The following is a 20,959-nucleotide window of genomic DNA, read 5'->3' as shown; positions in this document are numbered from 1 at the left end:
CGAAACTGCAGGATAGACATTCATTGGGATCATGCGGTGTGGCTTTTAATGAAACAAAACAATTAAAAATCTCCAACGACACATGAATAAAACGAGAAATGCTTGTTTAAAAATGTTACGGCGTATGACCGGTTCCGTCGACAAATCTTGCTTCGGTTAGTTTAGAATTTTGAAACGTATTGTCGCTCTTTGAATCGGTCTTAATTTATTGATTCACTAATGATATACAAAGGATGAGGATTGACACAAAGAATTACAATGTAACAATATGACATCCGTGAATGTAATACAATACGGATATCCGCTTGAGAATATTGGTTCAATAGAGGGCGCTCTCGTGTAAACAGCTCTCACAACTCGGAACGCACACACAATGATCTGTCCACATAAAAATCATTAAGGGGCTTCAATGCTAAGAGATCGTAAAATGGCGGTAATTTTTTTTTTACTGTATTCCCTAAAAAATGAAAAAGTAGCAAAGAAAACTAATGTAATCCTTTGGTTCATTGTCTCACTATTCACACACTGCATTGCCCATCCAGGTTTTGGGTCACCTGGATGGGCAAAAACAAAAAAGTTAATCATTTTTTTCTCTGAAATTAGGTTCTAATTTGTCGTTCGTAATGTGGGGGGGGGGGGGGGTGCGTATTACTGCTAGCAGTGGTTGTAGGGTGTTGGCACTTTCATTTCCTGAAGAGAAAAATGGAATGGGGCGGGGGAGGCTGGCTTAAAACGCCAGTGGTTTCACATGAATCATGCCATAGGTATCACCATAGAGCAAGGTGTCCCATTAGTGAAAGTCAATATCTCAAACATAAGTGTCACGTACACACCTTCTTCAGCAACATACCATGAACTTAAATGGATAACACGCTGTCAATTATGAGAGACGCTTTCACATGAGTCAAATGCTTAATGTACAGCATGAACACGCATAGACTATCAACTAACCCATCTCACCGCCGAACATTGTATGAAACCATAGACCTATAACTCTTTGAATGAATCTGACTCTGACAAGTCCCCGTTTTCTTTTCTTTCCTTTCAGGTTCGTCCCTGCCACCGATTTTTAATGGAACCCGGAGTATTCCTGTCACGACAACGAAAATGGAAAACTTGCAAAAAGCTGGAAACTGGAGTGTTATTTCTGCTCGGCGGAGTGGAATACATCATTTTTTATTTCTTCAGACGAAAGACAGTGATTCATTCAACGGGGAAAGGGGACGCGGTTGGGATGAACGGACGAGGGGAATAATAGATGCTGGAGCGGTGAAACGCGTTCCAATGACCCCCTGTTGTGAGCGCTGCCCTGGTGCACATTGACACGGAAAGAATCGTGGAAGGGAAAAAAAAGCGCTGATGAAAAAGAGATGCTTCAGATTATCTCTTTCTTCGTGCTGAGAAATTTAAAATCAAGGTCAACCAAACATCTCGCTCGCTGGCCTCTAAATATGATAGATTTTTTTTTTTAATTCCGTTTGCGGCCAACTCAATATTTCATTAACTACAAAATGCTCCTTCGTATGCTGCGATCGTACTCGTGGGCCTAATTTATCTCAAATTAAATTGGAGCTTTACTTAAACGTGGTAACAAAATTAGAAATTACTTTGCTAAAATGTCAGGGTAGAGATTGGGAGAAAATGAAACGTCCACGAAAAAAATCAGCAGAGGGTTTGGGGCTGACGAGGGACCTAGAACAAAATAGGGTCAATGGCATAATCACGTCTGTAAAGGCACCCTTTAAAATACCCATCTATTTTATTTTTATAGGTAAAGAAACCTTTATTTTGAAATCTCACCAATCCACATTTTACATGGGATTTTCCAAAAAAACGAAATCAGGAACATTCTTGACAAATTTCAACCCATAAAAGATACAAACATGACCATGGGGGCGCTGTTCAATGCTGGCGAGACTGGAACCACCTTTCAGTTAGTTCAAAGTGGAAAGGGGAGGAGGCACATTTGGCAAAAGTGGGGAGGGGGAGCTCATTCCCCTCACCCCCCCCCCCACCCAACATGGATCTGCCACTGACTCTAATGTTCATATATGACAAACATGTTCATACTGTTTATTCCTATTTCTACGTACTTATACAATGACCTCTGAATGACGTCATAGCCACGCAACGGCGAATAACCCCCTATCTACAGATTTTTCCCCAGGGGCAACTTGTTCGACATAACCCGAGCACGGTATAGGCGTCCACTTGATATTCTGCACTGCGGGGGACATCTGACCGAGGCTGATCCTTCCTCGATCCCTGCGGTACGCTCTCAACTCGCCTGCCCTTCTTGACCGTGAGTGACTTACAGGACGTTGTTTTAAACATGAATGCCCGCTGCACCACCTACAATAAAAACATCTAACAAGTTGTCCCCTGTACCGTCGCTGCGCTGAAATTGATGCTGAGAGGTTTCATCGTATTGCTACAGTTTACACAAGTTGCGATCCAGGCTATACTAGAGCAAATTTGCAGTTGCCGTCTCCACACTCTTTCTTACCCCATGTCATTTACCTCAGATCGTGCTTCATTTCTGAAACAGAAAAAAAAAAGATATGAAGCTAAGAGTGATGATTTGATCAGTGCGAAATGTCTTCGAGTCGCTTCCATACAATAAAAACGATAAAAAGGCAAAAACAATGCAGACACTTGAAGACTTGTTTTCATCACTATGAGCTCGCTGTGACAAATGACTCCTAAAATTAAATTAATGGACGCGAAGAATAACACGCACATTTGCACTGAAGTCACGTCGGTTATTGCTACAATTCGAGCCTGAAAAAAAAAACTCGGCGAAAAACATCTCTGCTAATGGTTCTTGCGGCAGCGGAACTGTCGCGAATGATGATACCTCAAATGTCCTTCTTTTTTTCTCTCCGGTGAAGTATCGGTGTAACGCGAATCGGAGTGGGAAAAAAATGTTCCGATCGTTGAACTGGCGTCATTTGCGAAGGAACAGAGGAAACTTGTATGCCATCCACATCGGTGTACGTACGTAGAAAAGACCACGTTATCGATTTGGCGGGAAAATTTTCCCGCGCTTGGGGGGCGCGGGGGTCCGGGGATATCAGGTGTTGCCGCGTAATGCGCGCGCGGTGCAGGTGCCGACAGAGAATGGCGACTTGACTTGCCTTGGAATAATTCCAAGTTCGCAAAAACAAACGATTTGAATAAGTGTTCATGGGATCCACCCACAGACGATCGAATGGGAAAGCAGAAGAAGACGCCAGTTGCCTTCACTATCTTGCAACAAGTTTTGAATTTGTAAGCCTTATACGCAATCGGTAGTTAGGCGTAATAGGCCTATGTAAGTTTTTTATTGAAATTTCTGGACGAAATTCTTTAAATTCAGCAAAACTTACAAACGATTTCTAAAATGTCGGCAAAAAGCTTGATCATTTTTTTGTTTCGATTAATTATTATATCTTTGAGAACTGCGTCACCGAAAACAGTTAGCCACCTCCACTTTCTGTCTACTGGTTGGGGAACAGTAAAGTCTGCAGGTTTATTTAAAAGAAGAAAATGTAGTCGGCCGATTTACTACTAGCGAACACATATACTTTCACTTTTTGTGTGTATGTCAAAAGCTCTTGAGGTAGGTGAAAAGAATAACGAAATGGATTCCTATACTTTGAAAAGGAACCATACAACGGAAAGTCAGATTTAGAATCGGTTTAAACACAGGACACTGAAGAACGAACCATAGTGTTCAAGCATTACAGTCACTATGTGGACTTCCGAACAAAAGAGGTCCACATTAACCAGGTACCAGCGACGTTGTGTGGACTTGTCCACGTCCACACAGTATTTCCCCCTCTCTGGAAAACAGTTTAGAGGCATTTTGGGGTTAGGTTTATCTGTGGCAAAATGAAGAAAAACGATAAAGGGAATCATAGGGGAAAAACATGGGTTGAAAGTGTTTTCACAGTGTGAGTAAAACGAGTTTTTTTGTTCAAAACAAAGGAATGTCCACACTAGATATGTAACGTAAACATGTATGGTTACACGTACCTCTATGTTCCGACACCCCCGGCCCCTAGGTTCCGACTACTCAACCCATGTTCCGACTACCCTATGATCCGAAACCCCTATGTTCCGACTGCACATATCCCTAACCCTAACCCTTAACCTATAAACCTCACCCTAACCCTCACCGGGAGTAACACAATCTTATGTGCATTTAGGTTGTCGGAACATAGCGGTGTCGGAACATAGGGGTGTCGGAATAGAGCAGTCACCAACATGTATGACTTCGCCATGTTTCACCACTAACGTTAGCAGTCTCGCAATATACCACGAGAATGATACATTTTTTGTGTGGATTTGTATAGGCTAATTTGTGTGCTTTAACACCGTTCTTCTTGTAGTTACATAATCGTGATGCTGCATGTAAGCTAGAGGTACAGTAAGTTAATTCTATAGACAGAATCAACACGAGGGAAAAAATCTATTAGCATGACATTTTCTTTCTGCATTTAGGGACATGTAATTGTAAGGATATGCATAAAGTCTTTTCAAGCCGCGTGTGCTGCGTGTGATCGAGAACAAAATCACGTTGCTAACGATCTCTTGAAAGAACTCGTGAAAAACTGTCTGGTAAAGTTACTTGAACTTCAAATTATAGCTACCGCTGATTACACATAATGTAGGCCTACGTGGCAAACAGTCACAGGATTTCAATTCTGACTGTCACAGGCGAATGTTAAAAGTATCAATTTTCAATTCAAATGAGGAATAAACAACAGTAGATCCATACTACATTGTGTTAAATATTTGATGCTAGGGCAAGAACGTTTTTCGAAATGTATATTCTCATAAAAATGCAGGAACCATTTGAAGAATATAGGCTACAGGAATGAACATGCAGGAACCATTTAAAGAATATACAGGAATAATACTTCAAGGCACATTGAATGTCTTCCATGGTGTATCTGTAATTCATTTTTTTTCGTCACTGACTCGCAAGCATTACTCCCCATCATGTAACAATCAGCTCCGGTTTCTTGCGTTTTCGTATCACGCGTATCGTTTCACAACTTGGAAAATCGGTCTTCAATTCAACAATCTTTGCGCGGTTCGCAATCTATATATACAACCCTTTGCTCCCGTAGGACAGACAGCGTAAGAAGAGATTGCGTAAAATAATTGGCACATTTTCTTCTCCTTCTTCCCTTTTCTCAGAGTTTTTGATTTTCATCTTTCGTCTTGGGGGAAAGTTCAGCGGAGGATAGCCCGGCTGTCTTGGCTGAAATACGACCCGCTCGATTTCCAGAGGGAGGAAAGATGGCTGAATTATTTAAGATGTCTGGCTGTCGCACGAGGCAGATGCACATAAGTCAACCGAGATTTGAATCTTAAAGGAGCAAATATAAAAAAAAACCAAAAAAAAACCGAACCTTTTGTTTCAGGAGGATGATTTTATGCATGTTTTGAATAGCCAACTTGTACAATATATGTGGCTGAATGACCACTTTCTGTCTGAGTAGAATGTTCCTATGTTTTTATCTTCAGCGAAATATTGACTATTCCTTTAAACAAATTATATCTCTCTCTGCGAGACAATGAATTTGGGATCGTCGTTTCTCATATTGTTTTCCTAAATTGTACCCACAATCTGTACTGGTTGATTCCAACGAAACTTGATTCGTTTAATATCGCGTGTGCTAATAATTCCAACAACTTGTGTACACACTGTACAATATTATGTATACGCTGTGTATTATTTTTTATTTTGTTTGAAATACCATCTATTAGTTATGTGATCTATGTTTCATACTAAACTTACTTTTACATATATAAATTAGGATTTGGGCAAATCCGCTTTTTATTTTTAGGATGATGCGTCTAGATAACTTTTATCATTTGTAATTAACCAATGTTGAAAGTATCTTAAAACAGCGAAACAGCATCTGTTCCTTTAATTTTTCCCTGTAAACTGATCCCATTAAGCGAAAGAACCACAGAAACACCAACAAAATTGAGCAATGTGAAGCAAATTAGGTGCAAATTGCTATGTCTATAAATCAGTCTTCTTTCCTCCCAAACGATACTTCATTTTTTAATTAACTGTTTCAAATCCCCAAAAACCAGACACGCTACTTTATGAAATGTTGGAGAACCCCTAAGCCCAGAGATCCCCATTCGATTTTCTTATTTTCTTCCACAAAGAGTGAAACTCTACCGTGCTAGAGCAAAAGAAAATTCTCCTCTATTTTCTGTATTTGCTTGGGTTCTATTTTCATTTTTTTTTTAAATTTTCCAGCGCAAAATGTCTACTGCGCACGCCTTTAACAGTTCTCTTTCTCCATCTTCATTCAAGACCTTTTTTCTTTCCCTGTCGGTCCATTCCCAGTCGTCTCCCTGAGCAGCAGTTGCAACTTTATGATGCAAATGGAGCGTTGCGGGGGAATCTTTCAGAGTGATCTATTTCCTGCGGTGGTGTCCATTCAAGATTTCATATCTCCGGAGACAGGGGGATCTGTCCGCTTGATATGGGTGTCCCACGGGGGGCTAATCACGCGGTACACGCGGTCGCTCCCGAACGCACACCGAGCGGGATGCCAGTGAACTTAAGCCGTAGGGCCCGGACCTTTATCTGCGATTTTGCCGGGGACAGATTGACCGAGACACACGGTGTGAGTGGTCTTTGCTCCTTGCCTTTCTCCATTTACAGACCACGGATAGTATGTCTGTAGTCTGAAGAAAAATGTATTCGACAGCTAGTAACAACAACAGGAAAATACCCCTCAGCCTATATTTGCATGAGGAGAAAGAAAAATGAAAAGCGATTTCAACAACCAAGATCTTTTACTTTTTTTTCCAGGACAGCCAGAAGAAGAAAACAAACCAAAATTGTTTGCATCGATCTTTGAATTGCATGAGCCAGTCACAATGTTGACGACTTTGAGCTGAGATTTGTCGCTCCGGGAGACGTGTTTTTTTGTGTGTGCGTCGTTTGACATTTGATAGGCATATATTAGAGGTTCGATTTTTTTCCCTCCGTTTCTTTTTGAGCTCGGATATGAAAAAGAGAAGGGAAAAAAAGTGAAGTGAAGCGGGAAATGGGAACGGATGAAGCGAAGTAGGTTTCCAGGGCATGTCAATCTCCTTGCGGAGGACTTCCACTGAGAGAGATGAAACACGCAAGACTGCGTAAAATCTTTAAAGGGATATTTTTTTGAAGTCATCAGGAGGGCGAAGGGCTAAGTGGTCGGATGATGTAGCCCCTAAGGGGGCGTGACGCATATACCATCCGCCCACCAGTTTATATACGGGTACCTGTTTCTGTGTTTAATCATAGGGACTAGCTGATGCATGAGCCCCTGAAATATTTTTTTAAAACAATTTCCCTTCAAAACAACAAAAACCGATAAACGGGAAATGATATAAAGCCAATTTTTGACTTGGATATCGCGAGTGTTGTTACTGTTATGATTGCTGTAATTGCTTTATTTCCATGCATCTCAACAAAATGTGGAGATGGTAACTCTTAACACACGGCAAGGCGTTTACGGATGACGGATTTGAAGGGCCGGAAGCTGACATTTAAACGTACTTTTAAAAAAGTTTCATAGTTTTAAAGCCATGTTGGGCCGTTTGCATTTTCCCTAAAACCTACTGAAATATTATTTTAAAAAGCCTACCTGAGTTAAAGATCGTACTGGTACTAAACACCGTGTGAAATGATTCCGTCTGATTTTCTGTCATTTAGATGAAATCAAGAAATGTTGGTGATTGGCAACGATCAGTCAACTGATTTTTTGGGGGGAAACAAAGAGTGCTACGGACGAAATCTTGCTTCGTAATCAAAAGTGATGCACGGGTTTTCATTGTTTTCTCAAAAAGTGTAATATCCACTGAGCTGAAACTTCAACAGGTTATGTCTTGAACAATTCTCCTTTGGATTTTGAGTGGTGTCATTCATGGAAACGAACAAACTTCACTGAAAAGCAAATGATGCCTTCAAGCGTGTATCTATCAAAAGGTAAAGTGATTATAGGCCCTCAGATGTGAAAGCCTGTAATCAGTAATCTAGTAATGTAGGAGAAAGCGTAACATGAGACGCATGTGCGGAGAGGCAGGTGTGATGAGGCAGGTGCTTTGTCAATGCATGAGTCGATGACGAAGCGCCAATATTCTATGGTTAATTATTCACAGGCTGATTCCGTGAGGAAAATGACTTCACCTAAAAGAGCTAAATAGACAACTCCAATCTGCCGGAGGTGGTGCAGATCACTGCCTGAGATTTCTGAAGTGCTCCGTTGTTACCATTTCTGAAGAGGGGAGCGCACAAAGTATTAAAGAAAGGCCAAATGGACTTAAAAGAACATAGCAGGACTTTGGAAAACTAAACAGAAAAGCATGCTTTGTATGTAGAGAGTTGCTATAATCTTCGTGCTACCATCTCCGGGGAATTCGCAGAAGAGTACCCTGATTTGAATCTGGTGTGATGTAGGCTATTATGTATGTTTTGTGTGTGTATGTGATTTGATGGATGGCGAGCTGTTTGTTGCATTTTCGCCCTCTTTTTTAAAATTTCCACGGGGCAAAAATCTGGTGTGATGAAAAGACGTCGCGACTACCGCAAGAAAATGTATGGAGCGCCTCGGGGGTAATAATTAGGAAATGTACATTACGACGATGTGAAACGCTGATATGCCTTGTTAGATGGGTCTTACAAAAGGAGCAGCAGGGGAAAAGGGGGCTAGAATGTCGCCATGAATTATTTGTTTGTTTGCCTGTTTGTATACATGTCGTTCAACCCTTGCAGTGAATGGTGTCTACGAGTTGCTGTTGGCATATCCGTCGTATACGTACGTAGTAGTAGTACCTGCATGCATGTTGTGTCTGTGGTATCACTATAATATAAACCAATAGGGATCATTTGGTATACGCGTACTGAATACCTTCTTCCGTCGAGTGAAAATTCTTCTTTTTTCTGAAGTCGGGTCCCCGGCTGTTCGCGGCCACAGGCCCACAAAAGTGGCCTTATAAAGCCAACGATAATTGTCGATCCTTGAAATATTTGAAACACCCTCTTTTTTATACAAAGTGAAATCAGAGAACATTTTTGCGCCATCACAATTTGTCGCAACAGCGTTTGTTTTCATGCAAAGCATGTGTCTCTTCGTGGACATAGTCAGATAATTATTGATATGCAATCACTTGCCACTTGATCAGTGTGCAGTATGGATCATACCTTACATGATGCCCTGGGAAATATATCGATGGCAGACGTAACAGCATGTGGCCCACTTGAGATACAACTATATAGGCGGATAATGTGGGAAGATTGTGAAGAAATATATCTCATGCCCGATACTCTTTGGTAAACAAAACATTCTAAAGTCTGTTTCGTAATTTCGTAAGGTATCGACAGATGCCATTTTGAAAACTACCGGTACGAGTACTCTGCTATGAGTTCGAGTGGTATACGACCACGAGTATACTTTTTCCACGAGTACACGTAGAGAGTGAATGTAACATGCTAATAAAGATGAGCCCTATATACAAAGCCAACCGACAGTACACAATGGATTGTTCTTTTTCTGCACGAAGCTCCACAAAATATTTATCTTCGTGGGAAAACATTTTCATCAGTACGAGTACAGTACAGGGAATTTTTTGTGCGAAAACTTTCGATTACGAGTGCAAGCACGCGAGTGCAACCAGGGATCATTTGAATATGTATATACGGGATACGTACGCGGCTCCGGAAAAAAAATACCTTTTTGCGCGAATATTTCATCTAGCACACTATGGGCAAAGAACTTTTCACATCAAAATTTTAAGATGTATATATGTGGATGTGGTGAAATTACCAAATTGTTATCGTATCCCGTACGCGTACCATTTCTAATGTCCCAAATTGGTCCCTATTTTTATAAGTACGACAAAAAAACCACCCGTGAATATGTAAGGCGGATCTAGCTTTCAGGAACCGGGGGGGGGGGGGGGGGTTCATATGAGGGGGAGGGAATGGAGTAAAGGCGTGTCAAAGGCACGTCTTGCTAGGGGGGGTTCCAGGGATATCCCCAGGAAATGTTTGATACACTATGATGCTTTCTCCTGCATTCTAAGGCAATTTGAGAATACATTGTACATTTAGGAACTTTAGCATTCCGTTTATCATTTTTGGCCCCATTTGATTTTTTTTTTACTAGTGTCATGACATTAGTCAGCTGCTCAACGAGGGAGGGGGGGGGGGCTGCCTCCCCTAGATCCGCTACTAATATGAATACGATTTCAATAACCACAAATTACACTGGTTTTGATATAAAAAGGACTGTTCTCCACCACCAGCCTGCATCGCCATGTATCACACATTGATAACTCATTCATCAACAGACGCGCATCCCATTTTGAATAAAACAACAGGGTAAAGTGCACTTTTTTGGGAACGTCTCGCGATTACAAAAGGAGCACGAAGCGTAAGAAATATGATTTTGAGGATTGTTCAATAGGGCGTGTGGACCACTCGTGTATCCCGCTGCGGTAGTGGGTCACAATTGCCGTAATTGTGGGGAAAAAAATAATTGTGAAAAACCACACATAGACAACCAAATTGGTTTCGAACAGCTATTAATAGTTCCACGCTTTTATTGTTGAATGTGTAACATCATAATTATAAGCATTTGCCTGTGAGTAATTTAAACAAGAACAGTAAAATATCTCAAAGATGATTGGTCTAGTGGAAGATGGACGGTTGAGTGGTATGCTTTGTGCTATTGGGTCTCGATTACCGGAGTCATGAACATGAATCTTCATTGCAGCATTAAAGGTGTCAACGTTATTAAGTTGCTACATTTCTGACCCGGTGTCGATAAACTCTTTTCAATCCCCTTATTCAGAATAACTGCAATATTATTGCTAGAACACGGTATGAGGTTTATCTCCTGAGAAAAACATCTCATCGGTTGTTGAAGCACATTGCAATCACGGGATCTGTGAAGGATCCTATGACATCAGCCTCGTCCCCAGGGCTTACTTTATTTTCAAACTCGTAAGCCCTGGAGAGGAAACTTTCTTCTTGTAACCTGATTCGATACCGCAATTGGCAAGTAGGCCCAATGGTCTTATATTGTGTAGTTGGTGTTGTTATTTCTAACGTGCATTACGTGTTTTCACGTTCATTGTAATTGGCCTTCTCCGTTCTTCACCTTCTCAATCCAAAATAATCATTTCCTCTCCAATTTGCTCATATTAATATGAAATGTGATACTGCATATTGCTTGGATAAGATTGTAACATGTAAACTTTGAAAACAAAAATCGTGTTTTCGTAACTCACGCCGCGACGAATTGATTTTGTTTTCACCCTATACACCACTTACAAAATAAACGGTAACTTTAAAGCACAGGCAGGCACCAGACTACTCCTAATTTGCATACGTGTCCAAATCATTTTAACATGCAAAATGATTCAATACCAGGGTGAGGGAGTGATGTAAGCGTACTGCCCGACACCCTGGGACCGACGTTGCCAATGATATGTAATTTTCACATAAATTCAGTTACCATCTTGAAAGTGAACGCCGTTTTGACACACTGCCGAATTCCATTTGAGCTTGTTTTGCTTCGCCCGGGTTGCCGAGTTCGTCCTTTGTCGTTTGTTCATGTTGTTTGTGTTTGCATCACTGGTCGTGGTATTAATAAATCTCATTTATCAAAGGCTTCCAATTTCAGAGATAAACACGCTTCAACGAACGACAGATGGACGACCTTGAGTGCATAATGACTTGCGGTTATTAATATTGCGTTAACATAATATGATTGACGTAATGAAAAGTGTACGGACAAAAATTGGATCGCCACATATCATTAAGTGAATATGTTAACTGATACAAAGACCAAGATTGTGTTGGTTGCTGGTCGTTTGCACTGCTGCTATCTTTGAAGAGTGTGCTTTTGTTATATGGCTTTATGCTAATGCAAGTTTCCATATTCACGAGCGAAACAGAGATGCCATCTTGAAAGACAGAGGTTTCAGTGTGTGAGCCGCCGAAGGAAAAGAGTTTGTCGTCAGATTTTGGTATTTTGCTTTGGTAAAACAATGCTTCTGTTTTGGGAAGTTTTCAGTGTTAAATCATATGTTACATGACGATAGGCCGACGAACTTTGCAGAAACTAAGGTTACAATGAGCTACATTAATTTTCCAGCTCGTACTTTGCATAGCCTAAATGTATACAGTAACCATTAATACGCGAAGACCTAAACCAGATGGGCGATTCCAGTGTGATGTAATGTCAGGAATAGCAGCATTTAAGAGCTCAGCGAGCAAACCTGAAGCTGCATTTTCCAAATCTTATACATCCATAATCTGTATGGTAACGGTCAAGGAGATTACAGCCTATGAGTTTTGGATCATTGTTTGAATCATTAACTAGATATCATGGTTACTTGGCTGTGCCACGGGCATAAAATGCTGGAATTGCCCAGATATAGTTTAGTCTGTCAATCGTTGTTTGTCCCCTTCAAGTGCGAGGGTCCACGGATTTTGGAGCAGTCCATATTTCATAAGACAGTGTCATCATCTTCACAATAGCTACCTTGCGTCATGCAGTGCGGCCTTTGTAAAACCATACAGCGGCAAAGCTGCAGACAGACAATGAAAAGATGCCGCTGACACACACAACATTGAAATTCACCCTCTAATGCTCTCGCAACAGGAGGCAAAATTAACAGTGGAGTGGCGAGCGCGCGTTTTTGGATTCATGACGAACAACATGCAGATGTTTTTACAACGAACGGTTAGTATGGCGTGCAAATTTAACATTTAATCACAAAATAGAGAGATATCTCTATTCTAAAAAAAATTATTTTAAATAGGACTACTTTGCTTAGAGATGTCTCTATTTCAATAGAGATATCTATATTTTGTTTTCGGTGGTTGAGTTCATGCCGTACAACGCAATGTTCAGTGCGGTTTGAAAAAATGTATACATGGCGGGGGGGGGGGGGGCGCTTGAGATTCGCGTCTTGTTTCTTGCTGCATCGCTAAAACTGCCAGTTGACACAGATGTGTTTTTTTTTTACAAAAACACAGGTAGAAATACTACTATTTGAAATATAAATGCTATTATTTGAAATGGAATATCTTTATTTTAAATAGAGATGTCGTTATATAAAATAGAGATACACGTGTACCTCTGTTTGAAAAGGAAATCTGTATATTCTATTACCATGTACCAATACATATATCTCTTTTCACCTTTGCTATTTTTATTAAATGTTAAATTTGCACGCTATAGCTAGAGAAACCCAGCTATCGAAGCGGCTCTTGGAATATTTCACGCCTCATCTGAGCAATTCGATCCAAATATCTCGCCCAGCGAGCCTCTTTTCAACCCGTCGGTGCGTCACTCTCTCGCTGTATCATTTTTTCCCCTAAATGGCCCAGTCTCAAGTTTTCTTGTTGCTGTCCAACATTAGCGGCAAAAAATTGCCCGTCCATGTGGAAATTATGAACGACTGAATGTGAACAGTGCGACGGGCCAGGAACATAAACGGTTGTCTGTTGATAATAGGGAAACAGCGTCGTCATTTTGTGGTATAGAAGCGAAATGGGGAAAGAAATTGGTGAATAACATTATAGCATTAGAATGACTAAGTTGCCAGAGATCATTTTGAAGACACGAGCAGACAAAGAACGAGGCGCATGGATTCAACATGTAGATTTTTTAAAGTCTACGTTTGTGTTATATTGTGTATGTTGTTTAAATTGACTCGCTTGTGTATAAGATGCAACGTAGGGGCCTATTGATGTTTTTTTTTGTTGCAAATATTATTGATAATACGCCGTGCAAACAGTCTGGGGCGCTATAGGAGACAATAATAATCATAATAGCGCAAAAATATCAACCAAACGGGATCTCAAGGCGCTGCACATTATTATTACCCTTGCTCATCGGGCCAAGGAAAACAAGCCAATGATCGTCTCAGCTCCCGGGGGTATACAGCTCGATGTTGCCATAATAGGCACAACAGGCCAGATCTAAACACACACCATCATATAATCATTTGCCCTCACAGCCCATTTACTCCTGGTGAGAGAAGCAATGTCTTGCCCAAGATCACACGCACGGCCGGCAACCCCTGGCTCAGTGGCGTAGCAAGGTCATTTTGATTGGGGGGGGGGGTGTAAAAATTTATTGAAAAGGACACTTGCACATCCGCGCTGAAATGTAATCACTTTTTTTTTCTCCGGACACTTGGTCTCCGTAAAATCAAATAAAGGGGGGGGGGGGATTGGCTACCATCTGGGTTCATTGGGCGCGACATTAAATAAAAAGGCACCCGTAAAGGCAGCTGAAACAAATAAGGGCACTATTCCCCCCCCCCCAAGGTCACTTGTTCAGAAAAAGAGGGCAATTGTTAACAAAAGAAGGGCGCTCTTTACAAACATTAGGGGGTGAAAGCTGATGAAAAAAGGGCATTTCGATAGAAAAGGGCACTCCGTTACAAAAAAATTAGACCACGAGACCACGGCAATCCACTGCTAGTCTGCTACCTCTTTCCCTTTGGGACGAAAGGATGCATTTCAAGGATTGCATTGAACCTGCAGTACATGGGCCCTTTAACTACATAATTTCGAGGTGCATTATATTGTTCTTTTTTATGTACCACTCTTTTATCTTGCTACAGTGAATATTACAGGATTCACAGGATTGTTTATCGACTAACCATAAGTCGGGTCAAACGAAATTTAAATTACCATTTACTGAAAGAATAAACCACAACCCGTCTGCTTTAGCAAAATCTAATAGTTATACATTTGAATCGCACCCAAGCAAAGCGCGTGTTTAATCCCAGGTGGCCTTTCTGCATAATTATGGCTAAGCGCGCGAGATTTCACCTGTCGCTCGCGCGAATAGAATGTCCCCAACCCTTTTGTGTGTGACGGACGGATTTGACAAATACGGGGAAATGAATTCGCACATTTGCAGACAGACTATCAGTCCCTTCGTTATCTTTACAGTTTTTTTGAAAAGCAAACCTTGTGTACTTTTCGTCCATTTTGAACTCGTCGGGTGCCCGGCAGAAGGGCATGACCGTACTGACGCAAAAATCATTTTTAAGAAAATTGCATTGAAAGGTTCTAATGTTCTCCCACGTCTAGGCCTATTGCTCTCCCACACGTATTATAAATCGTACGATTTTGAAATTTGTCACACCTAACAATCATGAGTTTTGGAACAACTTGTGTTAATTTCTGACGAAAATTTTTAAGCTGCATTAAAAACAGAGGCACTTTTCTGCATATGCCCTTTAGCTGGGAACATTTTGGAGATTTCGCGTTATTGCATATAAAGGGCATACGCTCATATGCCATTCTGCCAGACACACGACGAACTGGGGCCCAGTTTCATAGAGCTGCTTAAGCAGAAAATTTGCTTAAGCACGAAAAAAACATTGCTTAGTATATTAGGTTACCGGCCAAAACTCCATGTGATGTACATTGCTTGTGACTGGTATTTAGCTGTTGTTTACTTAGCATAACAATCGCAAGGAGTTTTGGCCGGTAACCTGATTTTATTAAGCAAGACGTTTTTGTGCTTAAGCAAATTTTGTGCTTAAGCAGCTCTATGAAATTGGCCCCTGTTGTAAACTTTTCGCCAGTAAGGCCCAATCGGTCTAATTATTATGAGCAGGAAATTTACATGCATACATTTTGTATTTTTTAATTTCCCTATAATCACAACAACTTTGATAGATGCGTGCCCCTGCCCAGATCGACTCATCGACTCGGTACGCGACAACCCATGGCTACAACCATGATTATCCCAGGGCTAGAAACCACGTGTATTCTCGAGTATACTGAATATGCAGAAACAGCCCTCGCATTGCTTGAACAATGACACATTCAATACTTTTCGTACTGATTTAAAATTTCCCTTAATTACTGCTGAGGATTGGCAAAATAGGCCTATACAGTATTAAGACAAACCAATATTGCAGTTACCAAAATTACCAAAAAACTTTTTGTCATCACGGAGAAAAACCTCACCTAAAGGAAATCTCAAATTCTTCCTGACTATATTGAACACGCAGAAACAGCCAAATCATTGCTTGAATAATAACTTATTAAATACCTGTGGTACTGGCTTGAAATTTCGCATAGTGACCGTTCATGTCTGGTAAAATAAAGAAATGAAGTATGAAGACAAGCGAACGTTGTCACCAAAACATATTTGTTTTGGTCATTTCTGAGAAAACCTTCCTTAAAGACGTCCCAGTGTGCAGACAATTCTCTTGACTTTTGAACAGGCATAAACAATAACTCATTAAATACCTAACGCACTGGTTCAAACTTTCCCTGAAGTGTTGTTAAGGACGGGTGAAATAAGCCTATAAAGTATTAAGACGAACCAATTTTGTCGTCACCTAGATAAAAGTACGTTTTGTCATCACGTAAAATCCTGCCTTAAAGACGTCCCAGTATACAGAAAATACTTATAACTATTGCAAATGGAAAAACAACCCAAGCGCTGCCTGAACAATAACTTATTGAATACCTGTCGCAAAGGTTTAAAATTTCCCTTAATTATTGTTGCGGTCAGTAACAATAACCTTATAAAGTATTACGACAAACCAATGTTGCATTTAACAAAATACTTTGTTGTCATCAGGGAGGAAAAACTTATCAAAAGAAGTCTCATAGACGGCAATGCTTCCTAATTATATTGAAGACCAGAAACAGCCCACGCGGTGCTTGAACAATAACTCATGAAATACATGTTGTACAGGTTTGAAATCTCCCTTAATTATTGCTGTGGCCAGTTCAAACAAGCCTTAAAATTCTAGAGACAAGTCAATGCTGCAGTCAACCAAAGACATTGTTGTCATCAGTGAGGAAAACCTTTTCGAAAGCAAGTCTCTTAGACGGCAATACTTCCTGATCATATTGAAGACGCAGAAACAGCACACGCGATGCTTGAACTATAACTCATCAAATACCTGTTGTACTGGTTGGAAATTTCTTTTAATTATTGTTGCGGACAGTTACTATTAACCTATAAAATATTAAGACAAACCAATGTTGCAATCAACAAAACGTCGTTGTCATCAGGGAGGAAACCCTTATCTAAAGAAGTCTCAGTCGAAGGCAATACTTCCTGATTATATTGAAGACGCAAAAACAGCCCACGCGTTGCTTGAACTATAACTCATCAAATACATGTCGTACTGGTTTGAAATTTCCCTTAATTATTGTTGTGGACAGTGACTATGAGCCTATAAAGAATTAAGAGAAACCAACGTTGCAATCAACAAAAACGTTGTTGTCATCAGGGAGGAAACCCTTATCCAAAGAAGTCTCAGTAGACGGCAATTATACTTCCTGATTATATTGAAGACGCAGAAACAGCCCAAGCGTTGCTTGAACTATAACTCATCAAATACCTGTCGTACAGCTTTGAAATTTCCCTTAACTATTGTTGCAGACAATTACAATAGTCCTATAAAGTATTAAGACAAGCCAATGTTGTAGTCAACAAAAACGTCGTTGTCATCAGGAACGAAAACATTATCCAATGGAAATCTCATAGATGACAATCCTTCCTGATTATAGGGAAGACGCAGAAACAACCCACGCGTTGCTTGAACAATAACTCAATAAATGGCTGTCGTACTGGTTTGAAATTGTCCTTAATCAATGTTGGGGACAGTTAAAAGAAGCTTATAAAGTATAAAGACAAACCAATGTTGCAGTCAACAAAACTTGGTTGTCATGACGGAGGAAAACCTTACCCAAAGGATGTCTCAGTATATAGACAGAAATTCTTCCCGAGTATATTGAACACGCAGAAACAGCCCACGCATTTCTCATCAAATACCTGTCGTGCTGGACTGAAATTTCTCTGAATTATTGTTAAGGATAGGTAAAATAAGCCTGTAAAGTTTTAAGACAAACCGACCTTGTACTCATCAAAAATAATTCTTTTTATCATCACGGAGGAAAACTTTACCCAACGGACGTCTCAGAGTCATGAAGGAGAAAAAAACTCACCAAAGGAAGGCTCAGTGTACAAAAAAATATTCATGAGTACATGTATCGTGGACATGCAGAAACAGCCCACGCACTGTTTGAACGAAAACTCGATAAATACCTGTCGTACTGGTTTGAAATGTCCTTTAATTAATGTTGAGGACGGGTAAAGTTAGCCTATAAAGTATTAAGACAAACCAATAGTGCAGTCATCAAAAATTGTTTTGTCATCACGGAGGAAAACTTTACCCAAAGGAAGTCTCAGAGTACCGAAAATCTTCATGAGCACATGTGACGTGCACAGCCACACTACAAACGTCTGGTATAGGGCCTATCCGTGCCAATGGGACCCCGTGCGCCAGCAATCGGACCCGCCTTGAAAACTGGTGACGTCACTTAAAGCAGTCACCTGTTGATTGGTCAGTAGTCGTCCTGTTTTTCTTCAATAAATGATCAGAATCTGCAGGTCAAGACGCTGTCTTTAGTTTGTACAATTTGCACGCACATCATAGACGACTGCATATTGGACCAAGACGCTGGTGATCGATAGTGGACAGTGCATAGTGCGCCCTCTAATGGCACAACAATAATCCAGCTGGACTACTCGCACTTTCGTCTTGGCCATTTCGGTTCAGCGGTTTAACTTTTTCTTTATTTCCTCCCTAAGCTTTTATACTGAGAACCAATCAGCAATCGAGAACAGGTTCAATTGCTCGCCCGACGAATATAAACATACGCGCTACATGCTGTACGTGATCAAGCATGGTCGCTTTCCAAGGGAACAGATCGCTGAAAAGGTTCAGTGGTTCGCCCAACGGTTGTAAACATACGCCCTACTGCGGTAATGAAGCGCCATCGCTTTTCTAGGGAACCAATCAGCGATCGAGAAAAGGTTTAATGGCTCCCCGACGGCTGTAAACATACGCGTTATACGTGCGGTGATCAAGCGTAGAGATACAAAAAGTCTTATTTACACAAAATGGTCTTGCCTCAGTGCTACGAAATGACCAAGACGTTGGTGAGAGAAAGTAAAAGAAATAAATATGCAAGGGCGCTACGCAATTAACAATGCAACTATCGCTCTTGATCACTGACTTCTCGGGCCAAGGCTAAAACAATTGCCGTGCAAACGTCTATTTTATAGACAATCAAGGCAGCTACAGGTCCAGGTTCAATTGGATTCTGGAGGCTGTTTGGCAAGCGGCCCTATTAAGAGGCAACCTTCCATTTCGTACCGGCTTCAAATTAGGTAATATTCAATTATTTTTCATCATGGAAATATCTTGTCTATATTGGCGTCCCTTATTATGCCGCGGGCACTTCAGATTTGTTCTGGATTGAATCACGGATCCTACACACAAGGATTAACAACTCCGTCAAACTCCTGGTTAATAGACGCGCGATAACGGCCGGTACTGGTGGAAAATACCATGAATACTTGTCAACAAAGACCTCTGCGCGCGGCGGCTTTCAGATTTGCAGTGCTCTGCGCCCGATCTGGTGTCGAAGTCTGTAAAGCCAGCCAATTATATTTCTCATGAATATTCATGAGTCTAAGTTTTGGGTCTTTATTATTGAATTCTGATAAGTGATAACTACATAAGCACGTTAACGCCGAGCACAATATCTTTAGCTTTAAAAATGAACTATGAAACGTCGCTTTTGTTTCATCGGTTAGGGACCACATCTCTCCAAAACTTTTTAATGAAAGCCTAATTTAAAACGAAATTTGGGTAAACGGTGTTCTCCTCGAAATTCGTTTATTTCCCGGGTAAATACTTCGTCTATGACGACAAAAACTGCACAATATCATGTGTTATTACCTGAAGTGTTAATTTTTTTAAAACAATTTTGGAACAATAATATCTTACATAAGGAGTACTTTTGCTTACAGTTTTATCAATATTTCCTTTTTAGATGTCGTGCAAAAAATTGAATCAACGGCACACCTGGAAAATTCGCGATTACGCGCCAACGGGTATTAATGCCCGTTATCACGCGTCTAACCAATAAAGGCAAGTCCGCTCTGTGCATTTTGTACTAGAGCTCAAAATACTCGTTTATCCTCGTGTGTAGGATCTGTGATTGTATTGAACTGACTAGCGAAGCAACAGATGAACAAGGCAATCATGCTGTTGTTCACAGCGTATGGCCTGAAAGCTGTGATAGACAGGTTGTCTAGTCGAAGCAGTTCTGTCCTTCTATAAGTCGAGTTCGTGGCAGTGGCAATTTCCGATGTTGCTGTACACCATCCGCTGTGCACGCGTTACGACTGAGACAAAAGCTGTCCGATTATCAGCACGTGTTGGAAGCATAGGCATAATTACAAAAATGCTTGATAAAAGACAAATCATCTTCACTTGTCTTTAAACTAAAGGTGCCTGGTGGACACAATTTGAGGGCGCTATTTGCTTGAGGTAAATGCAGGAGCTCACCAAAACCAACTAGCTCCCTCCTGTGCCCACCAATCTAAAAGAAAAAGCTATTTTAATAGTAATCAGCCTAGGCTAAATGAATTTCAAACTCGAACGGTTGAGAAATGCCCTTACCTGTAACGTGCCACTCGTCGAATTAAAGACAATCTTGTTAACATTCTCATTCAACGAGATATTTACGATAGGGATCGTCCAAGGCTGCCTTGCGTTCACGTCATGTCGCCTCTATAAGGAGGGGTTCCTGCAAGAGGCTGCAAACATGTTGACAAACTTCCAACACAAGACGAAATCTGCTGTTATTCACCAATCACCACAGCAACATCGGGTAACGTCTCCCTCCGTGTAGCCTTGGCGGTTTCTTCGAATCTGGAATAATGCGACCGGTCGTGTATTGTTGCGATGACATGTCGCGACTCATGTGGTCTGACAGGCTGCAAATTTTGGTATAATGCATCATTTTTCGAATCCCGTGGGGCGTGCTGATGCGTGTCCTGGCTGGGAAATAGTCCAAGACGGGGTTTAGAGTTGAGTG

The sequence above is a fragment of the Patiria miniata genome, unplaced genomic scaffold, assembly GCF_015706575.1.
Source record: "Patiria miniata isolate m_02_andy unplaced genomic scaffold, ASM1570657v1 HiC_scaffold_1, whole genome shotgun sequence".
Lineage (NCBI taxonomy): Eukaryota > Metazoa > Echinodermata > Asteroidea > Valvatida > Asterinidae > Patiria > Patiria miniata.
This window is presented reverse-complemented; position numbering follows the sequence as displayed.